General features: G+C 30.8%; 2 long non-coding RNA genes across 2 annotated transcripts; both read right to left on the bottom strand.

Moving 5' to 3' along the window:
* Nucleotides 1-3,273: 3,273 nt before the first annotated feature.
* LOC118480572 lies at nucleotides 3,274-5,102 on the bottom strand. The gene is made up of 2 exons (XR_004863334.1): nucleotides 3,768-5,102; nucleotides 3,274-3,593 (listed from the first exon to the last, which is right to left on the bottom strand). It is a non-coding gene; the product is annotated as an uncharacterized LOC118480572 (long non-coding RNA).
* A 2,614-nt stretch (nucleotides 5,103-7,716) lies between these two features.
* Nucleotides 7,717-8,813, bottom strand: LOC118480571. The gene is made up of 3 exons (XR_004863333.1): nucleotides 8,407-8,813; nucleotides 7,901-8,198; nucleotides 7,717-7,773 (listed from the first exon to the last, which is right to left on the bottom strand). It is a non-coding gene; the product is annotated as an uncharacterized LOC118480571 (long non-coding RNA).
* Between the last annotated feature and the right edge of the window lie 6,351 nt (nucleotides 8,814-15,164).

The following is a 15,164-nucleotide window of genomic DNA, read 5'->3' as shown; positions in this document are numbered from 1 at the left end:
TATTTTCATATTTTATGATTAACATTGTCTTAAATATGTGTGTTGTTTTTTATTTGACATTAGTTCTTTGGATATCGATTCATACGCTTCCCTGTTCATCACCTAGAAAGTGATCATCGATACATGTATTTTTTATTGTATTTGTGTATATGTTTTTTTTCTGTATTGTGTTATATTAAGATTTAAGATTAAACAAAAATTTTGAAATATTTGGTTTTGTTAACAATTGTTGGTTGTAATCCATGTTTGAAAAGAATGGTATCGAGTATGAAAAAGATTTGATTCTTGGATTATGCAGATTTTTTACGAATATATTTAAATAGATTTTCTAAATAATGAGATGTTCTAGGTTTTATTATACAAAAAGTGCAAATATTTGAGTTGAATTATAAAAAGACTTATGAGTAAGGTTTAAACTATTAACTTTATCGGTTTATGTTTGTGATCCATCTTTGAAAATAAAGATGATTTTAATAAAAAAAGTTTTTGGCTTATAGATTGTTCAATTGTATAGATATTTTTTGAAAGAGGGTCGTATCTAGTAAAAAAGAATTTCTTTGATGTTTCACATTTTTGTTCGCACTTATTCAAAAAGAAGTGAAAAATTATAAATTGAATTTTGTTATCTGTTAGATGAATTTTTCTGTTAATTAAAAGATTTTTGTCTTGGAATTTACTTCGTTTTCTGTTATGACATGTTCAATTATCGAAAAAAACATTCGCATTATTTCCACATTAATTGATAGACTTTCATTTCTATTGATATTGTTTTACATTTGTATTTTAAATTTAAATAGTTTCTTAAAATAAGCTTTACTAAATCTTAACATCATATTATTTTAATATTTTTATTATTTAAACTGAATTACCATTTAATAATACTATATATAGATATCTATAATTTTGAAAATATGTTTATTTATAACTGATTTCATCAATTGTAAATCAGTTTCAATCATTCTTTCATATCTATTTATCATTTATTAACTTCAAAATTTAAGAAACTTACAACACTAACTTATTTGACTAATTTTGAATCTATAAGTTGTAATCAAGGAGCTAATTTAATTAAGGAGCTAATAAATACCAATTAAATTATTATACTCATAATAATATTCAATTGTACTGTTTGAAATTTGTACTTAAAACATAAATAGAATCCAAAAATAAGTTATCCATAGTCTTAGTATTCCAAAATTATTTATTATTTTTTTTAACTAAATCGAATGACCATTTAACAATACCATATTTAGTTATGTATATTTTTAACTAGTCTAAGTACTCGTGTGTTACACGGGTGGCTAATAAGAAAAATATCTACTTTAACATTGTTGACGTAAATATTTTAATTATATATACGCTGAAACATTAACGGAAATGATAGAAATTACACCAAATAATTGAAATACATGAATACAAAAAAAAATCACAACTCATTGAAGATCCCTTTATAAACAACATTAGTTGTTTTATTTGTAGGTTTGCCGTCGTTGTCAAGTATTAATAGCCTCCATCTTGTGTTTTAACCCTTGATAAAGCTACATACAATTGACCCAAACAAAATGATAGATTAAATTATGTGTATATCCTAAGCCTCCATATCCATCTTATATATATTAACCTTAATACTTTTCATTTAAAAGATCAAAAATTAACTGTCTTAAACAAAGGCTAACAAAATGATTTCCTGAATTTGTTTAAAACTTGCGCCTCTACATCCTAGGGATGACCTCGATACCAACCGGTACCTAAAATCCCAAAAAAGGTACCACTATTCGTACTGAAACTACCCGGTACAGTGCGGTTCAGTACCAGTACAAACCAATATTTGAAGGTACCGTACTATATCGGTACCGAAAACGCTAAATGTCGTTACCAAAAATTAAGTTGGTTCAAAAAATTCGGTACCGGTACCCCGAGACTATTTGCTCATCCCTAAGTGTATCGAATAGCATATACATACCAACCAATACCATACCGAGGTGACCGTTTTTGTCCCCGTTGACTTAAAATCTTGGATCTCTCACAGGGTGGCGGAGATTAATGGAGGCAGCACTACCCTAGTAGCGTTTAATTGTTGACGCGTTTTATTATCTCAAGTTTATATAGTAGTGCAATCGAAATAACTTAGAATTCACAGAAACATACCAGGAAAGTATATACCAAACATGCTTCTATAGTTAAGATGTAAATGCATGTTGTTATGCAAAGTGTAAATGAGCCTAATTGCTAGCTTTACACTGAAGATTGAAGCCCAATAACACCTGCTAGATTACAATGCTAAAAAAACATCACTGTTCCTCTCAAGAATATTCATATATACAGTTTAATGATAAGCAGTTGATCTAAATCATCTTTGAAGACGATTGATTATCTGAGATTCTGATCGGTTTAACCAAGATTACTGATGAGAACATAAAGTGACCCGGACCACGATATGTATTTTCAATAGAACGATTTTAGAAATTATCCAGGTTCATCTTTATATTGTTAGCATAAGTGAAAAGAGACTGGGGCAAATTAGTAAATTTGCACAACCTACTATAGCACCAGCATTTCCTGTTGTCTTGCTAAGTTGATGATTACATGCAGCATGAAAATCACAACATATTACTAAATGGATAGTTGATGAATAACGGATATTAGTCAAATCCCTAAAATACATTAAATAGCTTCATATGGTAGGTATTACTTCAAAACTTACATAAAAATGAAATCTTGCATAAACCACATGCATGTATACATGCATGTATACTGAAGATCACCTGCAGATAAACAATTGATCCAACTGTTATTATTACCAATTCAAGCACAAAGTATGTTCCTTCGTTCACTTTGAGGCTCGTCACCCCCGCCTCACGCCAGGCATAATCCCACACCAGCAGGGCAACGCTAGCCCGGTGTGGTCTAGCCAGCGTATTTCGTGGGTGGCTTAACACAAACATTCTATTATTTAACAGTGTTACATAAACTTTTAAAAGGTTATTTTTTTTATTTCTTGTTTGTAATTTCTTTTTTATTCTAGTTTTATGGTCATTTTTGTCTTAATTGTTTTTTTTAATTATGTTATTTTGTTATAAATTTATTATTCTAAAAACAAAATTAAATTAAAATAATTGATTAATTAATTATGACATGGGTTTTATCCCACAACAAGCCAGTTAGCAATGGGCCCCTTGTACAATTGCCGTTGACGTGGCGTGCTAAAGCCCCTAGGGGCTTTATTCCACACTACCCATCCTAAATGAAAGGCGCTACTGAATGGCACAAAAGTTCACAAATGTGGCAACAATTAACTAACTAAAAATAGTTATTTACAGTTGAACTCAACTATAAAAGCCTTGTTTGAGTTCTTTCGATCTCATAATCTCATTGCTTTTAAATAACATATTCCTTACTCTGCCTCTTATCACCTAAAACTCTTGTTCCGTAGCGAAATTTATACTTTCCAAGTCACTACTTATCCTAAGTTTATTAGCAACATATTACTGGAAACATACTTTCTTTTAGCATATTGCCCAAAAGAATGAATAACCACCAATCCCTACGAATAAAATTAGTTTGGGAAGATAATGCTTTCGGGCCGTTATTACCTGTCCATGGTTAAACTATCATGAAAAATGTCATCAAACATGGTGTTGTGTGAAGTGGTTAAAACACAAAGCTAATACTGAAGAATTACTACAAAAAAAAAAAAAAAAATACTAAGTGAAACCAAAATGTCCAATTCTGATTACAAAAATTCTAATAATCTCTAAATTACTTACATGCTCCTTAACGTCGAGTTTATGAGTTTCGTGACCACACGAATACTGGAAAGCTCAGCAACTAAAGTTGTGGGAACAATCATCTGATCGAGTACACTTGTTCAAATATCGGCCTTATATACATTGTGATGATCCCATCAGTTGGTTTAATCACCACCACCAGATCCATCATCCAACCAAGTTTCTTAGATGTATCATTCCCAATATCACATGCCAATTGCTGCAACAGTGATAGCAGTACCCCTTGACTGAAAGGAACAAAATTACATAAGATTACCACAAACCGATAAGTGATAAAAGGAGGGGGGGTAAAAAATTGATCTATATGTATTATTAACGCACAAGACCTAAAATCATGTTACTCTTTTTTTTTGAACGGCGAATTTTCTATTTACTCCTTGTAGGACTTGAACCCATGACCTCCCCAATTTAGGTGGTCCTAAAAGTTTTGCTTCTCCCATTGGGCCAGCAACCCCAATGGTTAAAATCAAGTTACTTAAAAAAATCAGATTGTTATCAAAATCATAAAATCTCTGTAAGCATATTATCTTAGTTTTTTGTTTAGAAGAAATTTGAAGAAATAATGATTCTGGTCAGCCTCCTAGTTTGACTCGTTAAACGTACTTGGGAGCATAACCAAGAAACAATGCGAACATGACTTCTACATAAATATATTTTGTATAGCTATGTACTTTTACGTTAGAACTTACCCTAGATTGGAACCAAATTTGAAATAGTTTAAAATACTATCATTTGTGCCAACATCAGCATCGAGAACTAATAATGAAAATAACACACTAAAGAATAGGGGAAACGAAATCACCTATTAAGATGTCCATTAGTTATCATCAACTATTCTAATTCTCCATGACTAAGATCTTGGTGTTAAAAAAGAGTGTGGCGCCCCAGTGTGTTTTGATCGCATAGGCCTATATGTTATGTGTGCGCATCATGTATGCAAGGCTATCTTTATCATAAAATTATTTATGAATAAAATTCTTTTATTTGTTAACTTTTGAACACAAAAATAATGGATGTTCTCCTCATTAGAGATGAATAAATGGTACTGGTATCAAATTTCTCAAACTGACTCGATTTTTGGTACCGATTCGGTACTGAAATTTAGTGTTTCATGTACCGGTTTTTACCTTCAAATATCAGTCAATACCGGGTATTTTCATTACCAATACCCGTTTTTTTTGGATTTTTGGTATTGGTTGGTACAAAGCTCAATCCTGCTCGCCATCTCTAGTAAGATTTGTCCAATCGATGGTCTAAGTTTTCCATATCGGTTCGGTACCGGTTTTACCTTCAAATACCGCTACATACCGGTACCGAACCAGACTGTACCGGTACCCTTTTTTGGGATTTTCAGTAGCGATTGGTACAGAGCTCATCGCTACTCATCATCTCTAGTAAGATTTGTTCAACCATTGGTCTAATTTTTTCATATACTCAAACCCATTTGTTAAATCAACAGTCTAATTTGTTCAAATCATGTGCGCTTCTGATGCATGCATTTTAAAACCAAGATTAAGATTATAATATACAAAAGTAAATCTAAATCACCTCAAGTATTGTTTTCACAGAAGGATCACAGGTATCGAAGAGTAATAATATGAACTCAGCTCCTTTGCTTGTACAAAGTTGTTTTCTTTGGAGATAACCGAATGTGTACCTGAATATGATTCATAAATCATAAGTTTAATAGTACTACCAAATAAGATACTTATGGATTTGTGAAGGGTTTCTAGTACCTGCATCACCAGTAGCATGTTCAGTTATATATTTCTCCAAACATTCAAGTACCCGTATGGCGCATGAAGTCTAGTAGCATCAATACTGGTGGCACTAATCGTTTTTGTCACAAACAACGCAACCTAGCCTGCACCATTTCTTGGTGTGTTTTCCAAGGTCTTCTCTAACAGTAATCAACCTACACTTTTATTCAATGATTGACCTTTATCTATTTGATAAACAATAACATATGAAAGCCAAAGCATAAGTTGTTGCTGGTTAACTAATTAAATTAAAATCTAATTATGTTGGTACTTACGTTCCATCAACCAGTTTTTTGAAGCGAAGATGCTCGGGAACACTTAATTCCTCAACCAAGAGGGCATTCACATTGACTCTGAAATATTCCCAAACACAATGCCCGAGACGAATAATAATAATAATATAATAATAATAATAATAATAATATAATAATAATAATAATAATAATAATAATAATAATAATAATAATAATAATAATAATAGTAATAATAACAACAACAATAATATTAATCACACAGGTCACTTCACTGGAGACTTACCAGATATAGTTCATAATATCGATCAGCCTATGTTTCTCAATTATAAGTGTCAAGTTGAAAGTTCTAGCCCCCCTTTCCATTCTGCACCATATCGATCAGCCTGTGAAAGACCATTAAAAAACAAAATCACTACGAAAGAGAATGAATCTGTAGTTACTTGAAGAGTAACATTGTTCTTTTGACTTTGATAGTTTGACCCGAACAAATTCCCAATTTGCCCCAAAGAGATACATTATATACCCAAATCGACCCACTTATAAAAGGCATAAAGATACGGTTTTTTGAGCATAGTGTCTGTTCAGTGAAATAGGTAAAACCACCTAAACGCTTTTATTTAAAAAATAAGATCATCATCGTAATTTAACTTGCCAAACACACCCATTTTACAATGCCAGTTTTGACCCAAAACCCAATGTGAACGACAACCAAACTTGCCTAACACACCAATTTTGCAATGCCTAAAGATAAAAAAAATACATGACGAACACCTTGAAGCAGAAAAAACTCTGTTTGGTTCTTTATCGGTCCATCCAATGCATCAAGTTGAGACGCAACCCTCTTTATGCATTTCATAGCCACTTGTACAGACGGCAACATTATATGCAATTGAAAAGATAATGTTTATTCTTCAAATCTATAACTTAAGACAACCATACCTTGACTACTACTCCAGAATCCTGCAATCAGTTGAGTGGGATGCCAATTTCTTTATCACTGTTCTCAAGTCCACTATGAAAAATAACAATTTATAGATTTGTGTGATTAGAAAAAAATAGAAAAAAAAAGATATTAAAATATAAATATTAAGTGTTTTGATAGCAACTTGTACATTTTTTCTTCAAAGCCTACAATACTTTTGATCACTACCCCATACATGTTTATGTAGTGTACTCCTTGAACCATTTCTATATTTGACTGAGTTCATTTAATGATTAATAATATAATAATTCACAATCATAAACTTAATTTCACCATACACAAAAAAAAAAAAAAAAAATAGAAGTGAATACCTTTAGTGGCTTAAATTTAAAGAGCATTAGTAATAGCATTTTCATTGTAGGTTGTCATAGCAAACATCCAACCTACTAAATACTGCACTTAGTATAAAAATCATGTTTAGATCACCTCAAATAAAAATATAAGAAGAATAAGCAAAGCCAAAAATCTAGAAATAGGTTTGAGTAAATACTTTTAGTAGACTTTGAAGGTGATTTTGCTGTTATGAACACCAAAATTTTTTAACATGTTCTAGCAAATTTTAATGGCATAAAAAAGCTCTAAAAGAAAACAAAAAAGAATTGTTTGTAGAGTTTATTGCCACCCTTACCTTAAGATTATAAATAATGGCATGCCAACCCGCCAAATTCAAATAAAAAATTTCAAATGACACGCCAACCTGCAACCCGCCAACTCAACACGATTACCACCCCTACGTGAGACTATAATTAATGAAATTGTGTAGTTTAAATGTCTTAAAGCTCTGAGACTGAACAATAACCCAAAATTCAACTTATATATAGTTTGCATCAAAGGAAGTGTATTAAACTTATCATAACTTAACCATCCATTTGAGTAAGCAATAGTTTCACCAAAAAAAGAACTAATAGCATCTCATTAACATAAAACAACAGTCTAACTCAAAACAGTATCCACGTTGATGCTCCATGACACTATATCTGTACTATACCCTGATGCACAAAATCAAATTCGCAATGGTTATTCGAATAAGAGAAGGTGAAGCATAAAAGCAGATCTGAAATCAGGAAATCAATTCCCAAATGTATGTGCCGAGAGGGAAGGATGGAGAGGACTTACGATTAGGCTGAAATCGAATGGTCGTGTTAAATCATTGCAGAATTGAGATTTCAAAGACAATCATGATTCAAGAACTTCAAACACCAATACACCCTTTGAGATTTCAGAGACAATTCAATACTTTAAACATTAAATAGATGAACTTATAAGAAAAACATCAAACATGAATTAAGATTTCAGATGAACATTAAAGATAGAGAAAAAATCCTTAGTTGTAGAAGACAGGCAGAGAATTAGGGTTCTTGATCATCACTTATCGAAGCCTCTAAACACCAATAACGTAATCAGTACACACAAACTGAGATGGAAATCCAAACAATAATATCAATATCAATCAATAGACAATAAATCAACAGCGGTAGGGTCTGTCGGAGATCATAGATACAAATACAAAATAAGGAAATACGAAATACAGATCGGAGAAGAAAATCATACGAATAAATTAGAATACAGATAAACATCATTATACAAAAGCCCTTCACGATTGAGAGAAGCGCTATACATACCTAATCCAGATCCTCCGGTTATGATTTGGGGTTAAATAATCCCTTCCATGATTTAGGCTTGAATAATCATAGACAGATTGATCGAAAGAAAACACCTGTCACCACCACTAACACCATGATTTTGAGATCTGAAAACGTTTTTCCAGCCGGATCTGCACCACCACAACCCCACGTTTCCTTCATCGATTTTGATTGCCAGTGTTCAATCGAATATGGTGACAGATTGGAGATAAGATGAATGATACGTAACATTTATGGTCTTTCTATTAGAAATACATTTGAGAAAGGAAAGTATTGAATAATTTTGACAGAATTGATTGGAGAGAGAAGCTATGTTTTGTGAAGCTGTATAGCAATTGCCGCTCGTGAAAGTGAAGGAGGATTGAGGAAAAGGAAATTGGCGCCTAAAACACAATTATCTGGCCAAAGATCATTGCCACATCATGGTCAAATGGTCAACCTTTATTTTGCTTTAGTATAATAGATAGATTTGAAATATGTTTTTATGACCAATTTCTAAATCAACATCAATCATTTTTTTAATTTGTATGTTTCATTTATTAACTTACTAATTTAAAAACCTTATAACCTAAACTTATTTTATTTCTTTATGGCTGAATATAAAATATGTGTAACTATGGTGGTAATATATTATGGACGAGATTAACACCAATCAAGTTATTATTTTACAAACTTTTAATTTTAAAGCGTGGATGTTATATTATTTTAATTTATTTTTATTAAAAAATTTTGAATTTGGTAAGCATCTTTTATTTTGTATAGTAGAAAAATCTTTTAATTGAAATATCTTTTCCTAAATTACCATTTTAATAGATTCTAAATACATTTTGTATTTCAAAATTATTGTTACTCAAAATGTTTTAATTTCCTAAATTAAATTTATATATGTTTTAAAAATAAAATTTTTATATTTTATTCCTATATAAAAGATGTATAATATATGTTATTTTTTCATTTCCCTACACTATTTGGAATTTTCGATAGGTGTTTACAAAATGCAAAATATGTACATTTTGATATTTTATGTATTTTGATTTTACTCACGTATTGTACGTTTTGAATTCTTGAGGGATTCTCAAATCATATCCGGAGACGTTTGACATCTTGGTTGGCAAAAAAAAAAATGTTTTCCCAATAAATGTGTCAACATTTAACATTGAGCATCAGTTAACAATTATGGCATTTCTATGATAACAAGTGATCCGGAAATAATATTTGCTCTTTATACTAAATTTAATATTCATCATGTAAAATATTAGATTTACAAATATGTTTTCTAATGATGAATATAATTTCTCTATTTGTATTATTTTAGCATGTACAATCAGAATCATTTGGTGTTCCTATGTCGGAACTTCAATCTAATCCTCATGAACTTTCGAAGTTTAGATCAAATAAATTTTTGATAATTTTTTTATAGTTTTGGTTACCATTTTTAAAACTATGTTTATGTATTTGTTTGTATGATGAAATATCTTATACTTGAGATAATTCAACGCCTATATCTAATGTTATTCAAAGTAATCCAAAATTATCATCTTTTAGTGAAGTTAATCATAACCTTCATGAAGTCTATGAGGTAATAGACTCACTAAATTGTTCTTCAACAAAACGCCGGATTGGAGATGAAAAAGATTAAGTGGAGGCTGATGGAGTTGTCACACTTTTGATTCCAAAGATGGCGAACTACTGTGTTTCGTTAGATTTCATTTTGATGAATTGTTTTTTAATACATTTTGGTGTTTATCTTTCACATTGTGGTGCATTTTAATGTTTTTGTTGATTTATTATGTTCTTGACATAATAAAATGTTTGGAATAATTTGGGTTATGCGTTTATTAGTGATATTTACTTTTAACATTATTCATACAAATATGTAGATAAATTTAAGTTAATAGTCAAACCTAACATTTATAATGTAGTATTTAAACATATTGATATTTTATTGAATCAGACATTGCAAAATAATGTATTTGAGTTTTATTTAAAAATGTTACAAATTCGAATGAAACTATTTTTACCATTTACAAAACTTATTAAAAAATGTTACATGAACAAATCCAAATTAGTAAAAAATGTTTGAAGAATCATCTAATTCTGGGATTAAGTTATGTTATTTTATGACATTTTATTAACTTAACAAATTACTTCTATTTATAAAATTTCATTAAATTGCTAAATGATATTAAACAAAACAAATTAATCAAAATACTTTTTATCTTTTAAAATTATTTATTTTCTTTGGTTATATGTTTTTTAAATCAATTACAATCTCTTAAGCTATTGTCATGATTGTTTTTTAGTAGTCATGTTAAAAATAACAATATTAATCAATTTTAATTGGACATATTGTATTATAATATATGGGTTTTCAATTCAATCTAATTATTTAATCTTAAATAAGAATCATTATGTAAAATATTTATATATTTGATAGATTTTATGTTCTATTGTATTTTAATAAGTGTGTGTACAAATTATTATGTCTACAAACCGCATACAGATTGATTGTCATTTTCCTACCAGTGTTGCTTTTATTAACATTGGCGATGTTTGGGAGATAATGGAGGTAACCTCATTTCTTTTAATTTTTATTCAATCTATTTATAAATAAACTTAACAGAATTGTTTCTAATGATTATAGCCAAAATCTGTGATTATGTTGGGTACTGTCAAAGCCATTGGAAAAGGTTTTGGTTGGCACTATATGTGGTACCCTACATATACACTCGAGGTGGAATTAGATACATTGAAGTCTCTGCACAAGATGATTTTGTTGATTTTAGGTTCTTTGATGAATACGTGTGTTTTAATAAGAATTGTCATTAACATGTTGTTGAGCCTCAACCTAGGTTTAAGATCAAGATTTATGTTGAGGACACCAATGATTCGATATTAGTTATCTTATGTCATTGATCAAGCTTCTCAGATTATTAAAAAAATCTTCAAAGCACTTGCTAGAGGAGAACACATTGGTTGTGTGCATTTTTTTAAATACATTTACTTTTAATTTTTCTTTAATATTATTAATTTAAAATTATGATATTTAACAATTTATTACAATGTTTACAGGAAGGTGTCGTGACATCAACATCAACTGAACTCATTAATTGGAAAACTTTTTTGCTTTTAAGATTGATGTTATCGACTATAATTTCAAACATTAGATGAAGTGTATTGGATTACCCATAAATCTGATGATGAATCTATTTTTTGTGACCTTAAAAATAAGTTTAAGATTGAACATATAATTATAACATTTCAAAGAATATCCTATATATCATAATTTTAAAATGTGTTATTTTTATACTAATTTGTATTTCAATCATAACATTCTAACCTTTTGTTTATGTATTTACAGGAACATAAACCTAAATCTCTTAAATGAAATCTTTATGAAGTCTCTAACACCGATTCCTCTTTAGCTTGCTCTTCAACCAAACGTCGGATTAGTGATGAAAAAGACGATGTGGATTCTACCTGAAGTTGCGGCTTTTATGATTCCAAAAAATATATACTATTTGTTTAATTCATGTTATTAATAGCACTTTTGATTCATATATTTCAAATGGTTTTGAAGATGTATTATTTATTTTAAATCATTGTGATTCTATTGTTTGATTTAATTTTGTTTCTTTGTTATTAGACTTTTAACAATAGAAATAATTATTGTAAAGATAAATTTATATTTATTTCATGTATTAATTTTATTGGAGTTTAGATAAGCATATAATTAATTTTCATCATAGTATTGAAACCGAAATTTGGTTTAATATTGTTTTTTTATATAAATTTAGAATATCCTAGTTATTATGTTGATTGTTCTTAATTACCTCCTAAAATTGGTTAATCACCATCTTCATTTATATTAAAAGAATAATCTCACCAAATTTTTCCATCGATTTGTTTTGATTATTTGTGTTCTGCATAAGGTTTTGTTCAGCTCCTAAGCCTCATATGGTTTCATTTTTCTGAATCCATTTTGTGTTCCTTTCGGCCTTGTTCAATATTTTTTTATAATAATCTAATAACCCATTTTGTTATAGGTACATGTTATTTAATATAGTTGTTCTTAGTTAATTATGAAAGTCAGTATTGAAGAACTTTCTTATCCAATCTTTAGTTTAGCTGCTTAGAATTTCAGCACCCTTATCTACCAATGGTCAATTTTTAAAGATTTATATGTTCACGTGTTAAACAATACCAAAGTTTCTGGATTATCAAACCATAGATTAGTTTTAAAGTTGGGTGTTCCACTAATGCTTTTAAGAAACATTGATCAACATAATGGTTTATGTCACACGTCTTGTAAACGGGTTATCAAAGACATTAACGTTTAATTAATTTACCTTATTCTTCACGCATTATTCATTTTTTTTAAATATATATACTGTTGTGTTTAATAAACTTAAATATCTGAATTCGTGAGTATTCACGGGTGATAACATATATGTATTATATATGTTTATTTGTTGGTTGATTTAAATACGAAAAATCTAACACAATTGATTTGAATTTAATAATAGATTAATGCCATAGAACTTTTGGTGAAACCATTTAATGAATTCTAAAATTTATCACAAGGCTCTTCCATTTCTAAAACGGCGTATCATTGTGGGATTATCAAATCAACATTTGCAAATCTCTTAACGTATTAAAAATCGACTATAAGTGACATCATTTTTTTGAGTTGAAACGGTTTACCTTGTTGCAAATCTCTTAACGTATTAATCCCGATAACACCATCAAACGAACTTTTGAGTGAAAAAGGGTCGTGATCGCTTCATCGCAACACACCAACAGCACGTCTCTATGTTGATGCTTAATCTTGTTTTAAGGTAATTTTTTAGTTCGATAATCAATGCCATCGTTCAATCTTTGTAAGTCGAAAATAGATGGCTGGGAATTTGGGAATTTTGGGTGGTGACGGCGACCCTAACTAAGGTTATTTTGGGGAGAAGATTATCCATTCGGATCTTTTAGGTCTCGACTTCAGCTAGAAGGTTTGGTCGGTATTGATATAAAATTAAGGGGTTGTTTGTTTTTTTCAAGAAGAGCTTCATCACCTCTTATGTCTGCTCGCGCAGGCCACGTGTAGACTTTTGTGTCTGAAGACTGTTTGTTTTCTAGAATACCTTTCATTAAAAAAGGTCTGTGCGTCCTCTTCTTGGGGCAGACGTGGACTCATGTCTTCAAACCTCTTCTCATTCTTTCTTTTTTCCCAACTCAAGCACAATCACCCCCAAAAAACCCTAGCTCCTTCTCCATATCCTCCCTTCTCCCCTCCACACAGCCATCGCTCCCCTCCTCCTTCCCTCCACGCGCCGCCGAAACCCTGTCGTTGCTGCCCTAAGTTATTGTGTTTTAGTTGTTGTGAGTTATGCTTATTTGCTTTCTGATTTCCCTGAGTTATTACTTGTTGATTCTTGATTTGGGGAACTGAACTGAAGGTATTGTTTGCTTTCTGATTTCCACTATATCTTGTTTTCCATTTCAAAGAAATCTCATTTAAAAAAAGATGCAAAAAAGATAAGGTAGAAAAGGAATGCTAAAGTTGAATCGCTGTAAGCACTGATCGAGTTCCAATTATTTAATTTCATAATTGCAATTGTTTGTGCTTTATGGGTTTAATTTAATTTTTGATGTGTTATTAGTTTGTGTGAAAGTAACAATCAGATATAGATTTGGTTTTAACCTTTTTTTTTGTTGAATTTAATGAAATGTAAGTTGAATTGTGTTTAGTTTGAGATCTTTGTGTGTTGCTAAATTGTAAGGGATGATTTGATGTTAATTTTGTGGTTTCGTGTGATCAGATTGGTTTAAATCGAGTGTTGTGTATGAATATTATTTCAGTATTGTATAAGTTAAAAAAACAAACAGTCTTCTTCTTGCAGACTACAGAGGTTTGGTCCCCCTCTTCAGCTACAGATGTCTGCAGATGTGGTCCACAGACTGCAGATGTTTTACCTCTGAAAAAACAAACAACACCTAAATCTTTATGGGATCCATCACCCTACTCCTGATTCTTAAAATCTTTTTATTAACTTTTAGTCAAATAAACAATAACTTAATAGATTAATCGAGCTCCCTACACATAATTATAATATTGTTCACACTGTTTGTTCATAGTCTAGTGGTAAAACCTTCCCTTTATCATTCGTTTTATTAGAGAAAAGTGCCCGAATAATCCCTGTAGTTTGCCCATTTTTCACCTTTAGTCCCTAACTTTCTAAAATTACAGCTATGATCCCTAACTTTTGCAATTTCGTTCTCAGATAGTCCCTGACATGGATGGGGGTTAGTTTTCTTAGTTAAGTTGGTGTGAAATTATAACAACTCTCCTAAAAATTATTAAGACACCCCTATATATATGTGCAAAGATATCTAAATACAGGTAGGCAAATAGAGATAACAACAAATCTAACAAAATTAAAGCCACGTACTTCCTTCAGTTACCACCATAGATAACATCTTTCCTGGAACCCTTAACGTGACCCTAAACATTCCCAAATACATCCCATACGTGAAAAACAGACCCGAGATACCTTCTTACTTGTGGAAATCAAGAAAAACAAGATTTTCGCTTCGCTTGCGGGCCACGACAGACGAAGACAAGGCTGTCGCGGGGCGTGACAGCCGGTTGCTTGGCTGACACCCTGAATGCCACGTGTCAGGACACGTGTCAACCTCACCGGTGACTCAGCAAACCCTAAACCCCTTTTAAGGCCCACGAGGGG

The sequence above is a fragment of the Helianthus annuus genome, chromosome 7 (assembly GCF_002127325.2).
Source record: "Helianthus annuus cultivar XRQ/B chromosome 7, HanXRQr2.0-SUNRISE, whole genome shotgun sequence".
Lineage (NCBI taxonomy): Eukaryota > Viridiplantae > Streptophyta > Magnoliopsida > Asterales > Asteraceae > Helianthus > Helianthus annuus.
This window is presented reverse-complemented; position numbering and strand designations above follow the sequence as displayed.